Below are 17,276 nucleotides of genomic sequence, written 5' to 3'. Positions count from 1 at the left end.
TCTATGGCTCATCTTTTTTTTTTTTGCATCACCTGACTTTATGAGATTAACCAGAAAAGAATTTCAGTTTTAGCATTAATGGAAAACTAGATGATATTTAAAAAATAATAGTGTCAAACATTGGAAGATGGAGCCTGCCTTTTATTCATTAAGGGATGTATTGCAAATCTATTACACAGTTTGCTTATACTAGTCACACTGACTGGGGTTTTCTTTACTTATATAACATTTGGATACCATTTTTTTTAAAAGAAATGCCCATATAGGTAATATATGCCAAAGAGAAATGAGCAATATAGTAAACGACAGCTGTTTAATAAGACTTTATACTGCTCTACAAAGAAATAGAAAAAAAAGTAATAGACAACCCAATTCATAGCACCTCAAACAGAAGTGCTTTATTTTTCTTACATAACAATTTGGTTTGAGGTAGAGTCGCAGTGGTGTCGGTTCAATAGCTTAGCAATGTCCAGCAATATCATCACAATTCCCTTGGTTTTCACCCGGTGAGATCAAGACAGATGCTTCATCACCTTTGCATTTACGAAAAACAGAATTAGAAATAAGTGGCAACAGCCACGTGAGTTCCTTTTACCAGGAAACAAAGCTTTCCTTCAATAACCTCACAAACTTTCCTTTACCATTCCTTCATCGGATAGGTCAGACAAGTATCCCACCTACTAGGGAGACTGAGAAAGCAAGGAATTGTGTTATAATGATTGGATCATCCCTGTCGAGGTCATCGACTGGAAATGGGCACACTGGCACCTCAAAAACTCCCCACTGCTCAAAATAAATATTCAAAATAAATATTGAGTAAGTAATTGCAGCGTCTGCCACAAACTCCATCCTCCTTTCAATCAAACATCAAGTTTGTTCTATTCTATCCCTCAAATATTTTGAAAGCATGTCCACTTCTCTTCTTCCCCACTGCCACCGCTTCAGAGTAAACTAACAGCATCTGTGCTCAGGACTACAGCAACAGACTGAGGCTTCCCTGCTGTATGTCATGCATCCCTCCAGTCTCTTTTCCAACTTCATCCAGAGTGATTTTATGAGGAGGTAAATCTGAACTTGTTGTTCATCTCCTTCAATTACTTCAGTGGTAAACACCAGGCTATCTCTCACCTCTGCTCATCTTGTCCCCATTATACCATACTCACCAGCCCCTCCGCTTCCACTACCCACATTCAGCTTACTGACTCATCCTTCAAGCCCTTCTCTCTCTCTTCCCCTCACACCTCTCACTTCTGGACTGAGAAAGGTACACTTTTTACCTGTTCCAAATAGCACGTGCATATTTCTTTCCTTGTATTTCACCACTGGCGTTATTTGCTTCACAGTTCTTATTCTCATTGTCCCTTCATGTGGCTGTCGCTACCATTAGACAGAGATCCTTTAAAAGCAAAGCATTCATTTCATTCATGTTTGGGTCCCCATCACCTAGCACAGCATCTGGAACATGAGTTCAATTAATGCTTATTAAATAAACAGATTGATTAACTGAAGCAGAATAACTGTATCTTTTATTAATTGGAAGTTAGGTATTAATTATTTATCTAGACACCTGTGAAAAAAAGAGTGAACAAGAGGCAGCATAAGAAAGCGATGTAAAGCAGGGATTCTGGATCTCTACTGCCTAGCTCCTCCAGGTGAGCTCTGTGACAATTAGCTAGTTGAGCTAGTCTCTGTGCAAATTTCCTCCTATGTAAAATGTGGATAATAATACTTACAATACAAATACAAACCATAAAGGTGGTTAGAAGGATGAAAAGTGTTAATGCTTACATTTTTTAATTGGTGCTTACAATAATGCCTGACACATGGTAGATGTTATAATTTTTTAAAATAATTGGATAAGACAATCATGATGTCTTATCCAATTATGTCCCAACAAAACTTAGAGTCTGGGTTAGTCCTGTCTAATAGAGATATAAGCAAAACACATACATATTTTTAAATTTCCTAGTAGCTACATTAACAATGATTGGATTACAATGAAGTTTAATAATTTATTTATGTAACCTTGATATCTAAATACTTCATTTCAATGTGCAATTGATATGAAAAGTTAATAATATATCTTACATTCTTTATTTGGTACTAAGTCTTTGACCATATTTTATACTTAGAGCACATCTCAATTCAGATGCTTACTTTTTACCAGAAATATATCATCTGATCGATGCTTAAGGAGTACAGAATGTTTAATAAGGTCGATTGTAAATGTTTGGTAATGAATAGCACCATACCTTGTGATGGTAGCACAATACAGTAAGTGTAAATAAAGCTGAGTGTGAGAATGGTTGAAGAGGAAGGCTAGTTGAGCTAGTCTCTGTGGGTCATGTGTCATAAGTTCTGGAGACAGATCTTGGAATCACTAACCTGTGGAGGATACCAAAGCTGCAGCAACGGATTATTGACCAAGGGGAATGATTGTCGGCCAGCACATTTCTCTTGATTTTCTTTTGTGGGTTACCACTTCCTTGCCAGTACTCTTAATGGTTTGCATAGGGCTCCTTCTCTGACTTCAAGGAATGTGAGACCCAGCCCTAAGTCAAACAGAACATCACACACACACCTAGCCACAGTGATTGGAGCTCAGGGTCGGGCAGCCTAAGCTTGGAAAACAAGTGTGAATCTAAGAATTTGTACAGGAGCTGCAGATAAAAAGGCCTACAGCACTCGATCCCATCGGACGAGAACCTGGAAAATATGGCATTAGAGCACGTACAGGCATCTTGCTGCCAAGGGACAGGAGTCCTGGAGGCCATCACACAGAGCCCAAGAAGGAATCCAATATATAGTTTCAAGGTGAAGAGTAGCTGAGTTCTGCTTATGTCATTTCAGCCTTGAATCCAGCTATGCCTGAAACAGCAATGGGCATTTTTATTACGTCGGCTAATGAGGTGCCTTTTTTTCTTAAGCCCGTTTGACTTGCATTTTCTGTATCTGCATCAAAAAAAAATGTTGGCAGTTTTCACTTCACATGGTAGGACAGGGCCATAAAAATGACCTTGTAAGCTAAAACAATGCCACACGATCTTAATAATAATGGTGAAAATTATGATTTTTCTGTGACCTTTAAAAATGTTTTCAAAATATTAAAAACTCTCTTCCTGTTTGGAAATAAAAAAAGTAAAACAAATACTTATTTAGTACACTGTAATTTAAAACATGAGAAAAACTGAGCATTAAAGTGTTTTATTTCTTTGTAGAAACTAATCAAAAGCAGCGTGGACAATGCTTGCCTTCTTGCTATATAACTTAGGATACAGAGTGAGCGTCTTTTGTATGTCTAGGTGAATACTCATACTCCTTCCTAAATTCGGATTAGCGACCAATATTTTAGCCTCTGCACTTTGGATATTGTGAAATAGCGCCAAGATTTCCTTTAATGCTAAGTTGTTTTGTTATTATTTTTTTGGCCAGAGTCATTTCCTCCGGAACATCTTCATCCTTTTTTTTGTCACGACCACTTTCCTCATTTACGTAGCTTTGTTTTTGTGTCTCTGGCATAGTGGTGGTGTCAACATTCCCACAATCATCTATTTCTTCTATAACTCTGTTCCTTTCAAAGTTTGCAGAGTTGTGCTGGTTTCTGAAACAATGAAACCAGTAGAAGGCCTTTCTTCAATATCCTTATAATTGCTTTCTTTCAATGTAGCAAGAAACTTTAATGCTTTGACCTAAATGCTAGCCATACTGATTGGGATTTTTTTTTCAATATTGTCTTCAATCCCAAGTGAAAGAAAATGCTCCATTTTAATCAAAAGTGCTTTTTCCGTTCTTTAAGTGATTTTAACTAAATAATGTTGAAGTCACTTTGCCTTATAATTAATAGTTGGAGTTTTTCAATATGCTTCATACAGTTTATTCAGGCCGCGGTCTTGTCCCACCTGGTTTTATTTATTTTTAAATTTTTTTAGCAGGGGCAGGCACCGGGAATCGAACCCGGGGCTCGGGTATGGCAGGTGACAACTCTGCCTGCTGAGCCACTGTGGCCCACCCAGATTATCCTCCCTTGGTTTTGATGTGGCCATTTTCAAATCTTCTAATTTCATTTCCAGCATTATCACATTAATTTCTTTGCTGCACTTTTATGTTGTTGGTCAATTTTCTTATTCGGCTAAACTTTTTAAAGAAACTGTCATGTGAGTTTATCACCGGGAGACAAGGAGACAAATAACTACGTACTTTGCAGTCTGTACATGAATAGAATAGCTGATATGCAGTGACCAATAACTGACAGACTTTGAAAGAATTGGTATGATTGGTTACTGCTCATGATGCACATCTGTTACTTACACAGTGATTGGTGGGGTGAAGAGCTAGCTGCAAAGTTTATACCTCATGAAATTACTCAGTTAAAACTCCGTAACAACTGAAATACAGCCATATCAGAATCAGTCAAAACAATGACTTCCTTACTACCTAATACAGATGTTATGTAAGGAGAAAACAGAAGAAGGCCAAGAACAGAACTCGAAGGAAAACCAGGAATTAAGGAGTGGGCAAAAGAAGAGAAATATGCACAGTAACGCAAACAGACTGTTCAAAACGGTAAGAGGGAAAACCGAAAGTATATGTTGTCACACAGGGTAAGAGAACAGATATTGTAATTCATTCCTCCACTTTTTTTTTTATTAAGGCATAATTCACATACCATAAAAATCACCCTTTAAAAATATACACATCAGTGGTTTTTTGCATGCAGCTATCACCACTCCCTAATTCTAGAACATTTTCATCACCCCCAAAGAAACCTGTGCTTTTTTCGGCAGATCTATAGTTCTGCCTATTCCGAACATTTCACATAAATGGTATCATACAATATGAAGCCTTATGTGTGTGACTTTCACTTAGCATTATGATTTCAAGGTTCATCCACCTCGTAGCATGTGCATTCTTTTTTATTACTAAGTAATATTCCATTATATGGATATACAACATTTTGCTGATCCATTCATAAGTTGATGGGCATTTAGGTTGTTTCCACTTTGGGGCTATTATGAATAGTGCTGCTATGAACATTTGTGTGCAAGTTTTCTGCGAACATGTGTTTTCAGTTCCCTTGGATATATAACTAAGGAGTGGAATTGCTGGGTCACTTGGTAACTATATGTTTAACTGCCAAACTGTTTTCCATAGTGGCTGCACCATTTTACTTTCCCATCACCAATTTAAGAGGGTTGTTCCAACTCCTTTTAAAAATTCTTATATATGACTATTTTCTCTCATTTTATTCCACTTCTCTAGTTTTTCATGCCACTCAACAAAGCACCTGGCATCTTTGGCTTTCTTATTCCACACATGTTAAAGTTATCTTCTAACTCTGCGAACAATAAGTTTTCTTTATATCACAAATCATTTATGGCTTCTTTATCCCATACCATATGAAATTTATTCATACGAAGCAGAGCATTACATTTCTCATAAACTTCATGTCATTTGTCCAGGCCAGTTATAGTCACCAGAATTTTTTTCCAAAGTTAGTTCAGTATGGATGAGAACAGTGACTTTATCTTTATTTATCTGCCTTTCCTCTTTTAAATTTATTTAATCCAAATGCTGCTTAGTAATCATAGTGGAAAATGGTTACAAACTGAAGCAAAATACCATTTATTGGCAGGAAATATCATATTGTGCCTCATTTCATTGGATCTCCAGAACATTCACTGAGATGACAGGCCTCTAAACTTTCCTTTGATTTACTTGCCTCCCTCTGGAATGCACAGGCCTTGTCTGCGCATGCAGGGTAACTTCCACTTTCTGCATTCCCTGTGGCAACAGCGTAACATCGGGCAGGTGATGGAGCAGCAGGATGACCTGTGGCCTGGCGAGAAGGAGGAATCATTGCATAGAGCACAAGAGTTCATATACCCTGCACAGGATGGGTCGAAGCAAGCTGCTTCTGGTACTGTTTATTGGGATAAAGAAAAACTCACTTGTCAGAACAGCAACTGCATACCAAGTATCAGCACTGTGATCTCAAATAAAGAGCCCATGTGGCCCAGCCCCTGCATTTATCACCATGCGATTAAGTTTACAAAAATCCACTAATGTTCTCCAAGACCCCTATGTCATCCACACAGGCCAAAGGAAGTTGGTTTATTTAATGGGGAACTGCTTATATTTCTTAGCAGATGAGTTCAGTTGCAGGAGAGAGATTCAAACTACCAGAATTAGCAAGACAAAAAAGTATTTCTCACTCAAAGGAAAGCCCTTATGTAAACAAATTAGAGCTGGTATGGTGGTGTGATCAGTGATCCAAGTTCCTTCTGTCTTTTTCCCATACTGTCCATAGAGTAATGCCTTGCTCTGCGTTCCAGCCAGCACAAAAGGGAAAAGGAAATGGATGGACACATCATTTTAGTGATAAGATCTAGAAATTGCTCTCATCACTCTCATATCCCATTGGACAAAAAACCTAGTCACATAGCTGTAATATAGCAGAAAATGTCATCTTTTATTTCTGAAGGGCAATTTTTCCAGCTAAAATTTGGAGATAATATTTCTATGAAAGAAAAGGAAACAGCTGCTGGGGCTGTATCACTTTACATCTTTCAAACTTTTGATGCCAGACTAATATTTTCAACTCCCGCAGTGTGCAGTTTTATTCTGGTAAGGATAGGAAGCTCAAGATGTCTTATTTTGGCCCTTTGTTGCATATTAACCTCCATTTCTTGGGTCAGGAAGCCAACATGGATATTCAGTCATCTCTACAGGAAGGAAACGTGGGAACCTGCAGACCCATAGGTGTCACTGAGACAGAATTACTCCATTGTTCCCTACCCTTCATCTGCTCCCTTTCTCCTGAGGGAGAATGGTGATGCTCCCGGCCAAGTGTTCCTTCAGAGCCAGAGGACACTAACCCCCCAAGGGCTCTGACTGTTTTCCTTTTCCCAATGCACAGTTACCTTGTTTCAGAGAGGTTTGTGGGACTTGTGATGCTATCACAGGGAGTCTCCTCAGGGTTACCTGGCTTCCTTGGATTCAAAGAGCTGCATGTTTGGGGATAGACCCAAGTTTGGGAATTGGCTGAGCAGTCATAATGATATCATAGTCGCTATGACAAGACTTTAGAAGGTGGAGGTTGTCGTTGTCATTGTTATCATTATTCAGGCCTATTTCAGTTCTAGGAATCCCATGGTTAAGACACTGCCACAGATGTCTCTGTGTTAAATAACCCCAACATCTCTCCAGCTTTGCTGTGTGTTATGGTAAAAATCCTATCTTGTCTCTGACTCTTATGTGATGCGACCTGGCCTGTCACCCCAGAAACCCATTATCACAGCTACTATCAGGGAGCCCATTTCAATAGTCACTTGCCCACCTTCCTTCCCAGGTTGAAGAGGGGATTTTTCAAAGAGACCGCCACCCTCAAAGCAGTACATTCTTTGTGTATGTTCGTGAAGAGTGACTTCTGTGCATAGAGGGCATGCTTAGGAAATGGGTGAGAAAATAGGACATAAGGAATTCACCGTGTTTTGCTTAAATCTTTGTATTTCTTTTTCTACATCATTTTTGGTATCTCAGCTTCATGTGATGTAGGTCATTTATGAATGTACATTTTAATCACCTTCTGAGCAAATGATGAGAACTGTTCCCAGGAGCATCAGCAGCACTTTGAATCCAGAATTAATAATAATTAAAACTGTATTCATAAATTCATCCTGATCTAAAATAATGTTCTATCCTCTCTAGACTAGCATCTTTGGAATCCAGTCTCACACATTTCTCCTACATTTAGGTCAATAAAAATTAACAAAACCTTGCAATTATTTATCAGTTTTCTCTCAAATATGAGGTTGTTCTTATCCCTCCTGAGTTCAGCTGGTATTTGAGATTCAACATAGGTTGGAGGTAATGAGGATCTTCTTGCGAGTTGAGTACTTCAGGCAGCCGTCAGGCAGATCAGGGCAGACTCCTTGACATGGTCATAGTGGATGCTTATGTTAGGAAAGGAGGCTGTCAGTGGGGGTTGTGTCTTCAGAGCAGCTGGAGTCATCCAAATCCTCCCAAATGTTGCCTTTGCGATTCTAAGTCTTCATTCCTTCACATTAGAGATTCACAGTTGGTTGTATTCAGGTGCTGGGGATAATCAATGGTTCTCAAATGTTATGCATCAGAATGACTGGGAGAACTACTGTACACATATATTGTTGGGCCCCTCCTCTGGCCTTTTGGCCTGAGTAGATCTGGAAGGAGGTCTAAGAATTGTCCTTTTCAACAAGTTCCCAGTTGTTGATGCCGCTGCTGGTCCAGGGACAACATTTTGAGAACCACTAAACTACAGTGTAATATAGCAACCTGTGCTTGATTTCTAGCTGTGCCAGCTAGTTGATTACAAGTAATGAATTTATTTTATGGAAATCATAGTAACTCTCTAGGTTTTTAAAGATCTGTGTCTAGTAAATCATGTTCTTCCTTGAAGTTACTCAGTTGAGTTAAAGGCAGACAATTCATCCCTAAATTCCTTATGCTCCTACACTGGTCCATTGTAACAGCCACTCGGTGTGGCACTTCATTCCAGGTGACCAGTTGAAAATAATCAACTTATTTCACACTGACTGTCATGGTTTACTGTCACCTCCTCGTTTAGTGCCTTCAAACCCAATCAGATTAAAGAGTCAATCTTACATTCCCATTTTCTTGACGTTTTGAGGTTTTGTTGCCCATAACCACTTCTGATACCAATTACTAAATAAGGAAGAGTTTCCAATTGCAGACAATATAATCAACACGACCTGGAATCTGTACAAATGGATTCATCATGGGTGTAGATAATTCACAGTAACATTAGGAGACTAAAGAACACATTCGATTCTGTGCCTCTAGATGCGGAAGCTAATATTACACCACAGAATCGGACCAATAAGAAAGGTACTAGTTTTGCAGGTGTTAGAAAACTGACAAATCAGAATGTCACCACCACACCTGCTGGCTTCAGTAACTTGCACCAGAATTTTTGCCAGTTATTAAAATCCTCTGTCCCCTGACTTCCCCATGTAATTCAGTTCTAAATTCAAACTTAGTACATCTAATTAGCAGTATCTAAATCGCATATAGGAAGTGTAGGTAACATTTTAAATTTATTTCTTTTAGTTTTCCAGTATTTTCATTCTGGAAAAGCACTCACAAAAGGAATTAGATTGGATGTTGAATGAAACAACACACTGTGTCTGCTATAAGTAGAAAGGCAGCTTATATTTTGTGTGACTATGCATGACTAGCTAAGAGAGTATAGGAATTGAGAGGATCATAGGGTTGAAAGTAAAGTAGACCCAGGACATGTTGAACACAAAGTTTCACAAAATATTTGCTATACTTCGTCCTTAATTAAATTGTTAGTCATGTCATCAGAATAAAACTAAGGGCTCTACCCCTACTAGAAGAGTGACCTTGGACAAGTTAAGCTGTCTGTATCCTTATCTATATAATGTTAACAGTGATGACAATAATAATAATAATGTCTATTGATAGAGATATTTTGAGGATTAAATGCGATAACTTGTCTACAGCTTTTAGCACAATCTTTAACATATAAATGCTGGCTTAATGTTTACTATGAGGTGTATTTACCATTTTCAAATTCTTGAAACACTCATAAGTGTAGAATATTGATGGAAAGTCTCACCTGAGAGGACTAATCAAAACATACAAATCCCTAAGCTATTCAGTCAGCTGTTGCTGCATAACAAAATGTGACAAAACTTAGTGATGAATATTTAATATTTATTGTGTATCTCTGGGCCAGCTGAATGCTTCTGCTGGTCTGGCTTGCATTTGACATGGCTTCTCATGCAGACCTTCTCTTTGTTTTCATGGTCCCTCATTTAGCTCATATCACATGGCTCCAAAATTCATGGTTTATGAGACTCTCTGCACTTCTAGCTCCTAGGACAGAGAGTCTGTAGCTTATTCAGCCCAATACATGGTATCTAGCAGCACTTGATATATGATTGTAATACACACAAGAGAAAGAATGAATCAATATGATGGAATGATGAAAAAGTTCAAGGAAATGAAAAACTTTGCTTAGGGAAGACAGGAACAATTGACTACTGTAGTAAAGGATGTCCATATCTCCCTTCTCCCCATATCCCACCATCATATTGCATACCATCTCTACTTTTAATTCCACGAGGAGTTTCTAGATGGCCAGATATCACTCTAATACCCAGCAAATCAGAAATGCTAGAGACTTTTGTCCCCTGAACCAATGACTGATGTGAGTCTATAAATACCCTAAGTCCCCAAGTCAATGTGTTCTACATTGACTTCCAGAGATCACAACAGAATTAAACTCCAGTTGCACCCTTTATTTGTAGTCTTCCCTTCCTGACCCACTCCCCCACTCCCCAATTGCTATTTCCTGAAATCACCTCCAAAATAAAATACTTGACCTCCAATCCTTGCCTCAGAATCAGGTTCTAGGCAAACAAAGAAAATGACCTATCTTTTAATTAGTCAAGGAATTCTTCAAAAAGACATGGAGAAATCTCAAGTTTCAGAAATGAATTTCCACCATGCACCCCTTGAGGGACAGGGGAAAAAATGTGGAAATATTATATTTCCCCACCTGGGGAATTCCTGATATTCTCTCAGACATTGGGGCTACCAATTTAATGGGACAAGCCCTTGATCTTGGGGCTTGCCCATATGAAAGTGATTCCTGCAAAAGAGAAGCTAAGCCTACTTTTAATTATGTCCCCCCTAGAGAACCTCTTTTTTTACTCAGATATGGCCTCTCTCTCAAAGCCAACTTGGCAGGTAAACTCACTGCCCCCCCAGTATGTGGGTTTTGACTCCCATGGGTGTAAATCTACCTTGCAATGTGGAACATGATTCCTGGGGATGAGCCTGGACCTGGCATCATAGAATCGAGAAAGACTTCTCGACCAAAAGCAGGAGAAAATTAAACAAAATAAAATTTCAATGGCTGAGAGATTTCAAATAGAGTTCAGAGGCTATTCTGAAGGTTTTTCCTATGCATTATATAGATATCCCTTTTTAGTTTTTAGTGCGTTAGAAAAAGTAGTGGGAAATACTTGAAACTGTTGAACTGCCTTCCAGTAGCCTTGATTCTTGAAGGTGATTGTATAACAAAATAGCTTATACAGTGTGATTGTGTCATTGTGAAAACCTTGTGACTGGCATTCCCTTTATCCAGTGTATGGATAGATGAATAAAAAATAAGGACAATAAATAAATAAATAATAGGGGGAGTTCTGGGGTATGGGATGTTTAGGATGTTCTTTTTCATTTTTATTTTTATTCTCATACATATTTTGGGGGTTATGGATATGTTCAAAAATCAATTGTATGTGATGATACTATGAACCATTGATTGTATACCTTGATGATTATATAGTATGTGAATATATCTCAATAAAGTTTCATTAAAAAAACAGACATGAGGAAAACTCAAGTTTCAGAAATAGTCAAACCTACATTCAGAACCTGTTTTGCCAGTTAGGTCTTGTTCCTTAATTCTTAAGCCTCGATTTAACTTCTCTAAAATGGGAATGATAAGAATAGAAGAATAATGTTGGTAACATGTAGAAACATACCAGGCACATGAATCTATTCGATATGTGGGGAATAGGAGTTCTTATCACCATACACTTACGGAGTGGAAACAAAGAAAGAGGTAAGCTGAAAGTCCCAGGCCTACCAAGTTGTTACTTCTGGAAATATATGAAAATACGGACTGAACCCTGTCCTTGACCACTGAGAGGAGAATGGATGTTAGCTAATGTGTGATGGAAAATGCACTAGACAAGGAAGCTAGACGTTAGCCTTGGGTCTCTCTGTAGCACTTTCAGGACTTAAGCCTTTCTGGTCTTCATTGTCATGTCTTGAAAACTGAGGACCTGTAAGCTTAATATATTTTAAGGCCTTTCCTGCTCAAATATTCTGTGGTTTTTAATTATTCAGAGTCATTTAAACCAATATTTACTGCATGTCTACTATGTATAGAAAATGTTCTAAGGGCTCAGAATTTATCAGCAAAAAACTTAAAAGACCAAATAAGATTCTTGATCTTACAGAATATACGTCCCATCTGGGGGAGACAATAAACAATATGCATAGTAAATAAAGAAAGCATATAATCATGTTAGAAGGGGATCGGTGCTATGGCATAAGGATACAAGAGAGCACCCAAGGAGTGGAGTGCTTGGGTGGGAAGAGGGGGCAATCACAGTTTTAAATAAGGTAATTCAGATTAGGCATCTTAGAGAGGATGAGATTCATGCAAAGACTCTAAGGAGGTGAGAAAGTTTGCCAAGTAGATGTCTATAAGAAGAGAAATCCAGGCAGAGAGAATAGTTTGAGCAAATTCTACCTTAGGGCAGGAGCAAGCCTGACCTGATGAGGAACAAGGAAGCCTGTGACGTTGTGGCTGGAGCAGACTTAGTGAGAGAAAGAAGAAAAGGAGATAAGCCAGAAATGTAACAGGTTTGAGGGGCATTAGTCGTCCAGCCTCATAGGTCATTCTAAGGGTGTCGCCTTTTTAGGGTTTAAAGCAGAGATATAAGATCTGAAATCCTGTTACATTTTCAGAGTATAAAAGAAAGAAAGGTTTTGTCAACCAGAAACAGTTATGTGCAAAATCACAGTCATGCATTTAAGATGACTATCTATTTTAAATGCATAAAATAGATAGTCATGCGTTTAATGTAAAGTCTTCCTGTCTTACAATTTGTCTTGTATACTAATATTGATCTTTTGATTATATTAATTGGGTTGTAAATATTCATGTAATCAAATAAAAACTAAAATGGGCACAACTGTCAAAATCTAATTGTTATAAGTCATTAGAAAATATTTGTAAATATACATTAATATTTAAATAGAAAATATTCATGTAACATATCTGGTTACTGCTAATGAAAGAATTCTATTGCTTTGAAAGCAGCAATAAGATCACTTTTCAATTTAATTCTGAATGCAAAAAAGCAATAAGTTTTCAAAGACTATGCACTGTAATCAGGCAAAATTTTCCATGAACTAGTGGTTTGTTCAACTGTTCAAGAATAATCCAAAAAGTTACACACGATTTGAGAGAATGCAAGGATTTACTGACCAAATCAGGGGCCAAATAGGAAAAAGATTCCAAGATCACACACACACACACACACACACACACACACACACATATGAAGGGAAGGGGACAAAGGGTAATAATGTGCATCTGTGAACTAAGAAATGTTGGCATTAAAGTACAATATAACATTGAAGGCCACATTCAAAGTGGACTTTCTGGTATAGATAACTTTTAAAACCTGGTTCCCATAAAACTGACAAGAAGTCTCCTGAAAAGGAAAAACAAGTTTTATTTTTTTCTTTTAAATTATGCATTTTTATGCATCTGCTTGTTAACTATTCAAATTGAAACATATGTATTATTGACTTTTGGAATCTTCCCATGTTTAAAAGCTGAGGATCAGTTATAAAATAATTATATTAATAAGGGATGCAAGTTATATACAGTCTTTCCCTTTGCTAGCACCCCATTTCCAGGTGAGGACATATTTCTTTGTGTTTAGGTAATGAATTTGCCAAGAAACGTTAACTGAGTAGTAATTAAATAAGACTTTATTTTCCCAAAAGAAGACAAAAATCTTCAATGCTTTATTAAAGGCAAAATTAGGGGCATGCTAATCAAGAATTACTTATGTTGCCCTAGATATGTTCAGAGCCAAGACAATTAGAATTCTTCAGGAAGAATCACTTTTTAGTGTAACTCTTGAATAACAAGCTTTTTGTGAGAAAGATTACTTCTCTCATGTAGAATGATTTAACTACATTATTTCTTCTAGCCTGGTCAATTCTCATGAATTGACTTTGTTCACCACAAAACTTGAATGGACATAACTGATTAAATTGTTGTTAACCATTCCCACATTTTTATTTCCAGAAAGACTCAGCAATTGAAGTTACAGTTACTTTTATTAAGGCTATTTTTAAAATTAATTGAGCCATGAAACATCAAGCTAACAAAATGATTCCTTGGAAACTAAATTAAAGTACTTTTCTCCAAAGCACAATATATAAGTAAATCACAGTCATATCCTTTCCATCGTGTGACACAGTAGTTAAAAGGTATGGCTTTGGAATCAAGTAGACCTGAGCTGGAGTTCCAGTTCGGCCACTAATTAGCTAGGTGACATTGGGTATATTATTAAACTTGCATCAGCCTAATTTTCGTCAACTGTCATATGAGAATTATCGTAGCTGTGTTATAAGGATCTAATAGAAAAATGTATGTAAAACATTTAGCTCAGTGTGCCTTGAGTGTCTTAAGTGCTTAATGAAGGTGTGTTGTTATATTACTTGCCTTGCAAAGTAAGCTGATATTTTTAGGCTGTTGGTTATGTTATGGCTTAGCAAGTTATTATTGATTTAGGTTAAACTCAGTATGTAACTTCTCACGGTAGTATGTATCTTCTCAAGGTAAGAAAGAATCACAGATTTTTTGATGGCTAGTGGGTAATTTATGTGAAACTAGGCTATAGTTTCAGAATAACTTTTCTAAATATCTATCAAATATATTCTCTTTGTCCATCTCCTTTATGACTAGACTCATGCAAGTGTCATCTCTTTCTCGGAAAACTGCAATAGTCTCCCTTTACCCAACTCAACCACTCTGCAATCAGTTTTCCATACTGTGGTTAAAATAACCTGTTAAAAATGTAAATTTGGCTCAAGTCTCTTTCACATTTTCCCAACAGTTTAGAGTTCTTCAATAGGAGGTAGGTTATTTTTCTTTGGCTATCTCACTTCTCACCATTATTCCTCTTAGTACTACACTGGACTTTTGTCAGATTTTTCAACTTCCCCACTCTTCCTGCAGCCTGGAGAGCTCTCCTCCCAGCCCAGCCTCCTTTCCCTGAGTGGCACCATCTCATTTCACTTCCTCCAGGAACTTTCCCGTATCTGTCTTGGCCAGGTTCCTTTGTTCCCTACTTTCATGGACTGGCAAGTTTTTGTTTTCCGATCATGTGCTTACCTAAAGGTGGGGGGGGGGTACATCTGTGAGTGGGTGTTATTAAAGCCTTTCTCTATCAGCAGAGAGAAAGCTTAGAGTCAGCAGAGATTTCTGTTTCTCTTCACCCCGGTATCCCTAGCGCCTAGCCGCATAGTGTCTGGTCCATGATGGTACTCAGTACAGGTTTGCCATATACATTCATTGCCCAGTGGAGAGGATAGTGAATAGAGGAGGATGAGGACATACATCCTCCGAAAATAAACTGAAACCTTCCCTAATGCCCAGCCCTGCTCTCTGCACAGCCTCTACACTCTAGTGTTGTGATGAACATGAAAATTTAGGATCCCCCCCTCATCTTGTCTATAGGAAACCCTAAGAAGTGGGATCGTGCCCCAGCTTCTATCCGAAATACGCCTTCCTCCGCCTTTATTCTTCTCTGAATGTTAATATTCAGTGTTTATTCCTTTGTCTTTGTCTCCTGTGACTTTACAAACTCTCTAGATTGGGGCATCACATCCCTTTCCCTCTCTCTCTCTTTCTCTCTCTCTCTCTCTCAGCCTCTTAAGGTGCATATATTTATGGGTTTCTTTCAAGAGTAGGTATAGATGGGCAAGGAACAGAAAAAGCTTAAAGGTACTGAGAGCATCAGAAGGGTCTTGTAAAGTTGCCACCAGTGGCAAGAAAATAGGAGCATGCAAAGGATTGGAGGCACAGGAAAACCTGTTATCTTCCTAATCTTTTCAACATTGATCACAGTCTGCTTCAGCGAACTAAACAGTTCTCAGAGGGAAGAAAAGGAGTTGTGTGGAAACTCAGAAACCATGAGGAGAGGAGATTTTGCCTCATAGTGTACAACTGTAGTGGTCAACTCAAAGCCTCTCATCCTGTACAAGGATAGGTGTGGCCAGCTCCCTCTGAGATGGCTCTCGACATTCATACTCTTACTCATGATGGTTTTGTAGTTCTTCATTTCCTTTCATAGTTAGACTGCCTGCCTAGGGAGAGGATAAGTCAATGAGGATGAGTAATAAGAGAGTCTCAGAATATCAGACCATCTCACAAAGAAGCAAAGATCTCATAGGAGGAAAATAGACTGAGCTATTTATCGATGGCCTGGGAAGTTGTTTTAAAACATCTAGTTCCATTACAAAGTAGACCTTCTGTTATAACATCTTTGTCTGCAAAACACCTAAAGCTTAAGCACATTTGTATCATTTAAGTATTATGTATGTGTTTAACTGTTTGTTTATTTATTATTAGAGCCTAACCTCATAATAAAGATTGTTCTCTTTGGGCCCAAAAGTGGCTTGTCACAGAATGAAAAATAATTTCCCATGGCAGGTGCTCTCAGCAGGTGGCTGCTCACACTACCTGCTTTGGAAAGGTAGATTTAGTCAGAGATTTTATTTTAATATGAAATCTGTATTGCAGCCTGAGCCACCACTGGGTGATGTGCCAAAATTCATGTCTGCAGCATGATTTATTATGTGAAAATACCACAGAACTCATCAGTGGAGTTACTAATTAATACAAATCTGCATTTTTTGCATAAGCAATTAGTGCAAGGGGAAAACAGTGAAAGAGGAAGTTCAACTCGTTTAATCTCAGTGCCTACTCAAGCGGAAAGACCCACCAGGACCCAACTCTGAGATCCACATTTGGAATTTTCCTCCTTTGATTAGTTAAAGACATAAAAGGTCAGATTATCAATATTTAATTCGAATGAAAATGTATTTGTTAGAGGACAGAAAGCATTTTATTTAAAGAAGGTGAGGCCCTAGAGGTAAATTCCTGAATCAAAATAATTAAAGTTTCCATCAAAGCAGAGTATGAATAATGTTTATAAGGATTCTGATTGTTAATAATGTTTTTTAAATTATATGTTGTGTATGTGTGGGTATGTGTAGAGGCAGATGATAGAGTATGTTTTTAAGGTATTTAAATTACCAAAGGTATTGATCGTCTCCAAATAAGATCCCTACTGGACTTTTTTTTTCTTATATGGCATATTTTGGGTAAGTCATGTGTATTAAGATGCAATATTTTAAATCTGGCATGATTAGGACAGTTGTGTGGCTCACTAAATCTAGGTAAATAACTGGAGGCTTGATAGGATGATGGTGATGGGAAAAAGCTCTATATTACCAATAAAATGTATACCCCATAAAAGCAAATTAAAAAAAAACAACAACATTCAGATGTTTTTCTGTAGATATGAAATAGGAGGTTCATTTTGGTTTTGAAGGCACGTATAAAAAACAAAGTGCAATTATTAGAA

The 17,276-nt window shown here is 37.8% G+C and overlaps 1 long non-coding RNA gene across 2 annotated transcripts; it reads right to left on the bottom strand.

Moving 5' to 3' along the window:
* Window positions 1–387: 387 nt before the first annotated feature.
* On the bottom strand, window positions 388–7,210 carry LOC143676427 (uncharacterized). Of its 2 annotated transcripts, XR_013172075.1 has the most exons (4): window positions 6,921–7,210; window positions 5,720–5,836; window positions 1,278–1,396; window positions 388–533 (listed from the first exon to the last, which is right to left on the bottom strand). It is a non-coding gene; the product is annotated as an uncharacterized LOC143676427 (long non-coding RNA). The 2 variants fall into 2 exon arrangements; XR_013172076.1 differs by lacking the exon at window positions 5,720–5,836.
* Window positions 7,211–17,276: the final 10,066 nt, after the last annotated feature.

The sequence above is a fragment of the Tamandua tetradactyla genome, chromosome 3 (assembly GCF_023851605.1).
Source record: "Tamandua tetradactyla isolate mTamTet1 chromosome 3, mTamTet1.pri, whole genome shotgun sequence".
Lineage (NCBI taxonomy): Eukaryota > Metazoa > Chordata > Mammalia > Pilosa > Myrmecophagidae > Tamandua > Tamandua tetradactyla.
This window is presented reverse-complemented; position numbering and strand designations above follow the sequence as displayed.